This window comes from Ambystoma mexicanum, chromosome 3p (genome assembly GCF_040938575.1).
Source record: "Ambystoma mexicanum isolate Mex_15411 chromosome 3p, UKY_AmexF1_1, whole genome shotgun sequence".
Classification (NCBI taxonomy): Eukaryota; Metazoa; Chordata; class Amphibia; order Caudata; family Ambystomatidae; genus Ambystoma; species Ambystoma mexicanum.
The window spans coordinates 185,290,786-185,298,946 of NC_090925.1; positions in this window are offsets into that span (position 1 = coordinate 185,290,786).

The window sequence follows — 8,161 nt, forward strand, 5'->3', positions numbered from 1 at the left end:
GTCCTGAGCTTAAACCTTGTTTTTCCTGTAGAAAGGTTGGACATGTGGCACAACACTGCCCCTTAATAAAACAAATCTCACCACTGCCTTGTCAGAAAACCCCACTCAGGACAGATCAAGTAGAACGGAAATATCGTGCTTTAGTAATCTTTCTACCCCATCCAGTGAAACACCAGTTGAGAGGGAGGGTAAACCATATCATTTGAAAGACCAATTTGATGAATGGACAATCCAATAGAGGGAGTCCAACCGGGTAAATATGCAATGGGTCTTGGACTTGCAACCCTGCTGCTTCCCAGTTGAACACCAAAAGGGTCAGGAACAAAGCAACATCATTTTTTCTTTTTTGGTTCCCTTGTGAAGCAGTTTCGTCCACATTGCATAGGGGAAGGGTATGTGAAAAACCAGAGGGCTTTTCCCTACCTACTTCCTGGGGATCCTCTGTTCAGATGGCCAGGGGACGGCCATCGCTGTTGGATCCAGAACCTGGGGGTGGACAAGTGAGGGACGATCACCTGGGTAGAGGGTCCTCGGGGATTGGAAAGGAGGAACCTGAAGGTGAGACATGGTATCCCTCTTCCATAAACTATTTTGAGTCCAATCCCATTACCCCCTCCCCATTTGCAACAAGTACCGGGATAAACAGGAGGCATCCGAGAAAAGGGCATTAAATGAAGTACCCCGTTTTCTAAAACAATGTGTTTATGCCCCCTTTCCTGACAGTTATCTACCTAATTTATACACAATCTCTATGGGACACTATGAATCCGAAAACACCTCTTCCCCATTTCCAACAGACACTGGGAAGAAGAAGAGGTGACTGAGAGCATTAAGGATTGCCTCTGAAAAACACATTAAGAAACAGAGGGAAGACTGCTGCCAGCCACCACTAGCCTGTCCTTCTAATAATGCCAGGAAGGGTCAGGCAATCAATACCAACCATGCACACCTGATTTCACTTGACTTCCCAGCAAGGCATAAAAGGTGTGGTTTTACATAGAGAGGGTGGGAACAAGATGGAACAGCTGTTTCGGGACTGATGCGAACCAGGCTGTGGAAGTTGGAAGGCCAATGGGCTGATCAGCAGTTGTACAGATTGAGAGAGATCCAGGCGAGAAAGCCACACTTTTGGGAAACCGTAAGAGTTCCAAGGCTGAAACCGAGTGAACGGAGGATGGAAACCTTCAAGGTGCATGAAAGCAGTCCATGACCCTCCTGGGTGAATGGCAGAGTTGGGGAGGAGCAGAGGAGGCGTTGGTAATGGCCTTGACTGCTGCGTGAATTAGATGAAAGAAGACCAATTAACACTACTGGTGAGTTATCGAAGGCAACAAAAGTCTGGTTTGTGTTAAAAGCAAAAGTGAATATAAATTGAAAGTTGAAGGGTGTGCATGTGCCGATAAAACGCAAATCAAAAGGACAATTGCTGAATTGTAAATGGAAAGGATACAAAGTAAAAGAGTGATACTGAGAATAAGGTGAAAGAAGACTAATTAACATGGCCGATGAGTTATCATGTTAATGTAAATTGAAAGTTGAAGGTTGCCGATAAAACGCAAATGAAAAGGACAATTTCTGAATTGTAAACCGAAAGGATACAAGGTAACAGAGTGGTGCTGAGAAGCGAAGTCATACATTTGAAAGTCTCTGTGAAATGTTATTTTTTATTTTTTTTTTAAATTACTTGTCTATAATCAAATCAAAATTTGATTTTTACAAGAAATCACATCTCATATCTCACATCGTGGAGGAAAAGAAAAACCGTTGCACGAAGACAAAGTAGAAATGAGAGAAATGTGAAATGTTATGTGAGTGGAAAGATGTTACAGCAGGAACCAAAGGAAAGAAAGTAACCACGAAAAGGAAAGAAAATTAAATAAGAGGAAAGCGAAGCATCAACAGGGCGCTAGAGGGCCGACCAAGATGGCCGCTCCCTTGTGAGCTCCCGGCTGCCTCCCGCATGAATCCTGTTTAATCGCGGCAATCCTTTGGCGAAACTACTGAATCTGCACAAATAATGTATCCTAGCACGGCATCTCATCCCTGTCGAAAATCGGACTTGCCTTCTGTGAGAAACTCGCTGCGTAGTGTGGCCTGCACTGCCGCGACCTGCGTGAGGCCTGGGAGTCCCGCCCGCCTGCCCAAAATCCTTCGTAGACGGACGTGAGCCATCCGAGGGACCTGCCGCGACCACCTCCAGCAGAAAGCGGCGAAGGGGGAATCGCTCAGAGTTGGGGCACCCACAGCCGGTGGCGGAGCGGGAGGTGCGAGGAGACCCACAGAAGCACGCAAAACAGGCAAGTTGGCCGCAGCGTCCCCGCCATCTTGACTCACAGCGTCTCCCCGCGTGCCTTGATCTCAGCCCCTCGCACCAGATCCGGGTACCTCACCCGCGTCTTGACCAGATGTTCCAACTCCATAGTCAAGCTCATGATGGGGAAGCCGGACAGGTCCCAGAAACAGCTCAACTTTGATGCAGGCCCAGCGCCTAAAACACCCAGGCCGGAACACCGCCCTGAATCCCCGAACAACCAGTCGGAGGCAGAATTGCAGCAACAAACGGACATCAGGGAAATCCTGATGGAATTAAAAGCTGGCATAGGCGGTCTGGACAGCAGGATAGACTCGCTCTCGTCCAAGGTAGATCTGATACAGCACCGGCTCGACAAACACAGCGACAGGCTTGACTCCGTCGAACAGAGAGTGTCAGATCTGGACGACGGCACAGCAGCACTCACCTCCCGGGTCTCCATGCTCGAGGGGCAAATGAAAACTGTACTCGCCAAAAACGAAGACCCGGAAGGCCGCTCCAGGCGAAATAATATCAGGATTATCGGAATCAGAGAAAGACAACTACCAGTCAGAATGGAAGAACACGTTGAAAAATTATGCACAGAGCTTTTTGGTCCCACAGTCCTATCGCAAATGTTCGTAATGGAAAGAGCCCACAGAATCCCTTCAACAAGACCGGCGCCAGGAGCCCCTGCCCGCCCGATCATTGCCAAGCTTCTAAGCTACAAAGACAGGGACTCCATCCTTAGAATGGCAAGGGAAAAGGACAAACTACACTTCGATGGGGGCGACATCCAGTTTTTCCCGGACTTTTCGCCGTCTGTCCAAGCCCAAAGGAGATCGTTCACCCAGGTGAAACACAGACTGCGCGCCAACCAGATCACATACTCGATGCTCTTCCCGGCGAGGCTCTGCATTCAAATAGAGGGTAATACCCACTTCTTCAACTCCCCAGAAGAAGCCTCACTATACCTCGACAGGCGGGAATGCAAGTCCCCAAACCAGACTCCCGGCGCCTCAAACAGAGAAAGAGCAGAGAGAGTTCCGCAGTGACAAACACCCACACTACTGCACCAAAGCAAGCAGGAACCAAGCCACCAGGACAACCTTCGCAAACGGGAGGCTGGGGACTGTGCCTAGGACAGCCACCCGCACCCACGTGCACAGCACACAGTATGTTCCAGTTGGGGGGATTCCAAACGGACGAGTTGGGGGTTGTCCGTGTAAGGAAATTTGTTTGATTGTTGTTGTCGGTCGAAAAACGCTCAGAGCGCCACCGCCTAACCGCGGGCCTCACCCTGAGCCCAGCCGCCTCCCCTCTCGAGCCCTCCCACCTAACGCTGCTCCCATATGCCCGATCTCCGACTCCGGTCTAGCTGCATTTCGGTGTTATATAGATCATCACTGGTACGTTCAAAGTAGCAACCTGGAACATTAGAGGGGGCAACATCCCGGCTAAGACACGCAAGATCCTGCAACTACTCAGACGTCACAAGGTCGAGGTGGCTATGATTCAGGAAACCCACCTCTTGCCGCAAATTGAGCACCTGTGGGCCCGCAGCTGGGGTTGCCATCGCTACTTTTCTTCATACTCATCCTATGCCAGAGGAGTCGTTATTCTTCTCCACTCTTCACTGGGGTTTCACCTGATCCAAACAGAGAGGGACAGCGAGGGAAGGGCGCTTATGGTTCGGGGCATGGTGTAGGGTGAGGAGTTGGTGTTAGTCAACTCCTACGCCCCCAACACAGATGGCGCAAACAATTTTGACTGGGTGCTATCCCGCCTCTCGCAAGTGCGAAACGCGACCATAATCTGGGGTGGAGACCTGAACACCCACCTCGACCCACAGAAAGATAAATCAAAGTTAACAACAGCTCACCCGTCCAAAGCCAGCCTACAAGTGCAAGAGATATGTAAAGCATTTGACCTTTCAGACATTTGGAGGACCCAGAATTGGGAAGCCAGAGACTACACATATCACTCAAGTGTTCATAACACAAACTCTCGCATTGACTATCTGTTAGTCTCCGCTCACAGTAGCTGGCAATAGGGAGCATGCCAAATACTCCCCAAAACCTTCTCAGACCACGCCACGGTAACACTCGAATGCCACCGGCCGACCACCAGGCCACGTCCTCCACAATGGCGCTTCAAACCCAGATCCCTCGCCGATCCGACATTCGCCACCAAGCTAAGCGAGGAAATCAACTCCTTTCTTGACATTAACGAAGGCACCGTCAACTCTGCCGGAGTGCTATGGGAATCTTTCAAATGCTACATAAGAGGCGTCTGTCTAGCCAAGGAAAACCGAATCCTGAAACTTATTAGACGCAAACTAGAAACCTGTGATACGCACCTGAAGGAATTGGAAAAGCAGCAAGTCGCACACAATTCAGACCAAATCCAGGCAAGGCTGAAAGAAGAACTTCTGAACTTTAGAAAACTGGCTGAACGGGAGATAACATTTCTGGGGCACAACCACAGAATTAGACAATACGGTGAAGGCCAGAAGCCTGGAGCCCTTCTTGCTTGCCTCATAGCGGCAGACAGGAGGCCGACAAGGGTGGACAGTATCCGGACACCACAGGGAAATATGATGCACAAAGAAAAAGATATAGTCAAGGTTTTCAGGGCTTTCTTCCAGGACCTATACAGCACCGGGGGCCCTACAGACTCTGTTGCGATCCGCAACTACCTTAATGACAATGAACGTTATTGGGTGGAGGGAGAACTCTGTGAGCCACTGAATGCACCCATAATGCTGGAAGAGATTCAAGAAGCCATCAAAAATCTGCCATCTTCCAAAGCCCCAGGACCAGACGGGCTAACTGGTGAGTTTCATAAATACTTCGCCCCTCTCGTTGCCCCTCTCATGCTAAATATCTATGAGGAGGCGATCGAATCCGGCATTCTCCCACAGACACTAAGAGAAGCGAACGTAATCCTGCTACACAAAAAAGACAAGCCCCCCGAAGATTGTAAGTCCTATCGCCCCATATCATTAATTAATCTGGACAACAAAATCCTGGCCAAGATCCTCGCCAAAAGGCTTCTCCCATTAATGCTTGCACTGGTTGTCGCCGACCAAGCGGGATTTGTGCCTGGCCGAACCACCACATTCGGGATACTGAAAGGAAGCGCCCCCCATTCAGCACGATCCTCCCCGCAATGAGAGACAATAAGGGACTCTCCCGTAGTGGGAATAAGACCAAGACAGAGTGCGGGTGAGCGTAAGTGGGAGTTTATCCAAGGATAAGGCATGCAAAGAACTCTGCAACCTACGAGAGCGCTCTGCCTGACAATAGCAAAGACAGGCGTATTTCTAATACAAAAAACGTCATCAACACCTAAACACTATAGGGGGCACAAGTCAATTGGGATTGGGTGGTGTCGACTAACTATAGGTGTTGCTGGCGCGGGGTTGGTCTTGGCGGGACGACGTCACTGGTCAGCCTCGTGGGTTGGGTTGGGCCTGGCCGGCCGGCTTGAGGTCATCCATGCGGTGTTGATGTGCTGGGGCAGCCTGTGACAATAACGAATACCTTTCCTGTCTCATTTGCCCTAGGCCATGCACACTACAGTTATTCAGAAAATGACATTTACGTTCATTAATAAATCGCTTCACTAGCTTATCTTATAAAATAAACACAACACATGAGGAATGCACCTCGTGAGAGGTCTGGTGGTTGTTGGTTGGGGTGAGATTTACCTGTGTCTTATTGACCGGTATTTTAGGTCACGGGACGGGGCTCTGGGACCTGGGCCGAGTGATACATGTCTGTCTGCTGCGTTAGAAGTTATTATATAGATGGGTCTCTGTGTCTTGTCCCAATGATGGGGGTCGTCCTTACACGGGGTCAGGATTCTTGGGGGGGTTCGTGGGGATTTATGAGAGGGTGCTGGTAGATCAGTGGGTTCATCCGTGGGTTTATTACCGTGCTGTAAATAACACAGGTGGCGGGCTGTGGCCTTGGTTGCGGCGCCGGGGCCTCTGACTCTCTGAAGTAACGCCAGCTTGGTTGGGGGAGGTGAGGGAGCGCAGCACAAGTCTTAGCTTTTTTATCTGGCAGGCTTGGTGGGGTGGGAGAGGGAATGACCTTGCATATACTCACAAAGGTATTTTCCTCGTGCGTTGCTGATCAGTGAATGCAGAAGTTTTATACTGTTCTGCCTTATTTTAACGTTATTCAGACACACATATATATATATATATATTTCATTTTCGTTACACATTTCTTTAATACAGTCGGTTCCAGTACCTTTTCATTACCTAACATTATGTTCACTACATTGTGTGCGTATTGTATGTACATTAGACGTTATACGAGGGATATCTAGGTTATGGCCTACAGAGATTGATGCTCGCCGCTTTGGGTGATTCAAAACATATATGAGTTCAAGTTTCTACATACTATTGAAAAACACTTTTACAAATAGAGGTTACACGTTTGGTCAACATCTTTCTCCGTGGTTATAGCAGCATTAGTCCAGACCTGGAGGGATATCATATAACGTTACATTTTTATGGTTCGTTCACATTTTAAACAGAGGTAGTTCATTAACACCAATACTTGAACTATTTTCTACCTTCTTCAGATAGTGATGCTTCAGCTTTTTTCCCCGTTGCCCCGGCCTTGCGGTCCGGGTCATACGGGGTGCAATATCACATTGTTACTAATATAATGTTGCCGTGTTGGCATCTCGGGTTTAGCTCATCTCCGACTTTCTCATGGGAACGCGCTCGCAGCGGATCTGCCAGGGCTGCTGAGGCGGCAGAGATGCATGAAAGGCCCTCCAAAGGTGGGGGCCTCGTTACAGTGTGCTGAACTCACACCATGTTTGCTGTGCACGATGGCGTCTAGGCCTAACTTAAGTTTCGGTAAATGCAAAGACAGGGTGCGTGTGGGCAATGTCGTCGGCGGGTGAACCCCCCTCCACCTGGGCCCGGGTGGCATGAGGGTGCTCCCACCGAGCCATGGTCCTCACCTGGGGAGGGAGCTGTAGGTGAGGAGGGCCTCGTGGCCATTCCTCCCCTACATTTCCCCCCTTTCGTTACTTAAAGTAACGAATTTCTTTAGCTCTTCTAATCTTCTACATTCTTGTTCTTCTAACACTGCACCATCCCATGCAGGGGTTCCTTTTATAGGCATCCATGCTCTGCACACCCCCCTTAAGCTCTCACCTCTCCTGGCATACTCGTCTGGTGTACATGTCAAATATATACAGTCGCCGGTCTCTTCCAGATCTACCCAGACCTCCTCATACCATTCCAGTTCTACGTCTCGTGGTTCTTTAATCGTGGTGTGCCATAGCTTATCTACTATGTACTTGTCACGGCACATAGGCACTAACTGGTACCTGGGGGTGTTGTCTGTTCCTGTCTGCACATGTACTTCTTGTGTTGCTTTAATTGTACCACCGGAGTTGCCCATTGTCACCATCATCATTGCACCGTTAGGGACTGCATTAGCACAACATCGGAGGCCCACCTGGCACAGGCAGAACATCACAAGGATGATCACCACTATTGGTATCAGGAACTTCATTGTCACTCCAAGCCATGAGGGAACCCAAGAGAAGATATTGTCGAACCACGAGCTATCCTCAGCTCCACCTTCCATTTTCATCTTCTCGCCCAGGTTATGTACTGCTTCAATGACGTGGGACAGGGACCCATTTTCTGCGTCTTCGGAAGGTACGAACGTGCAGCATGCACTTCCTATTTTTCGGCAAACACCTCCATCGATTGCTGTTAACAGGTCTAGGACATACCTGTTTTGCATGGTCATTAATCGCAGAGCTCGTAGTTCCACCTTTATTATGTTAAACCCTTCTTCAGTGTCATTGGCCAACTGGATCAGTTCCCAC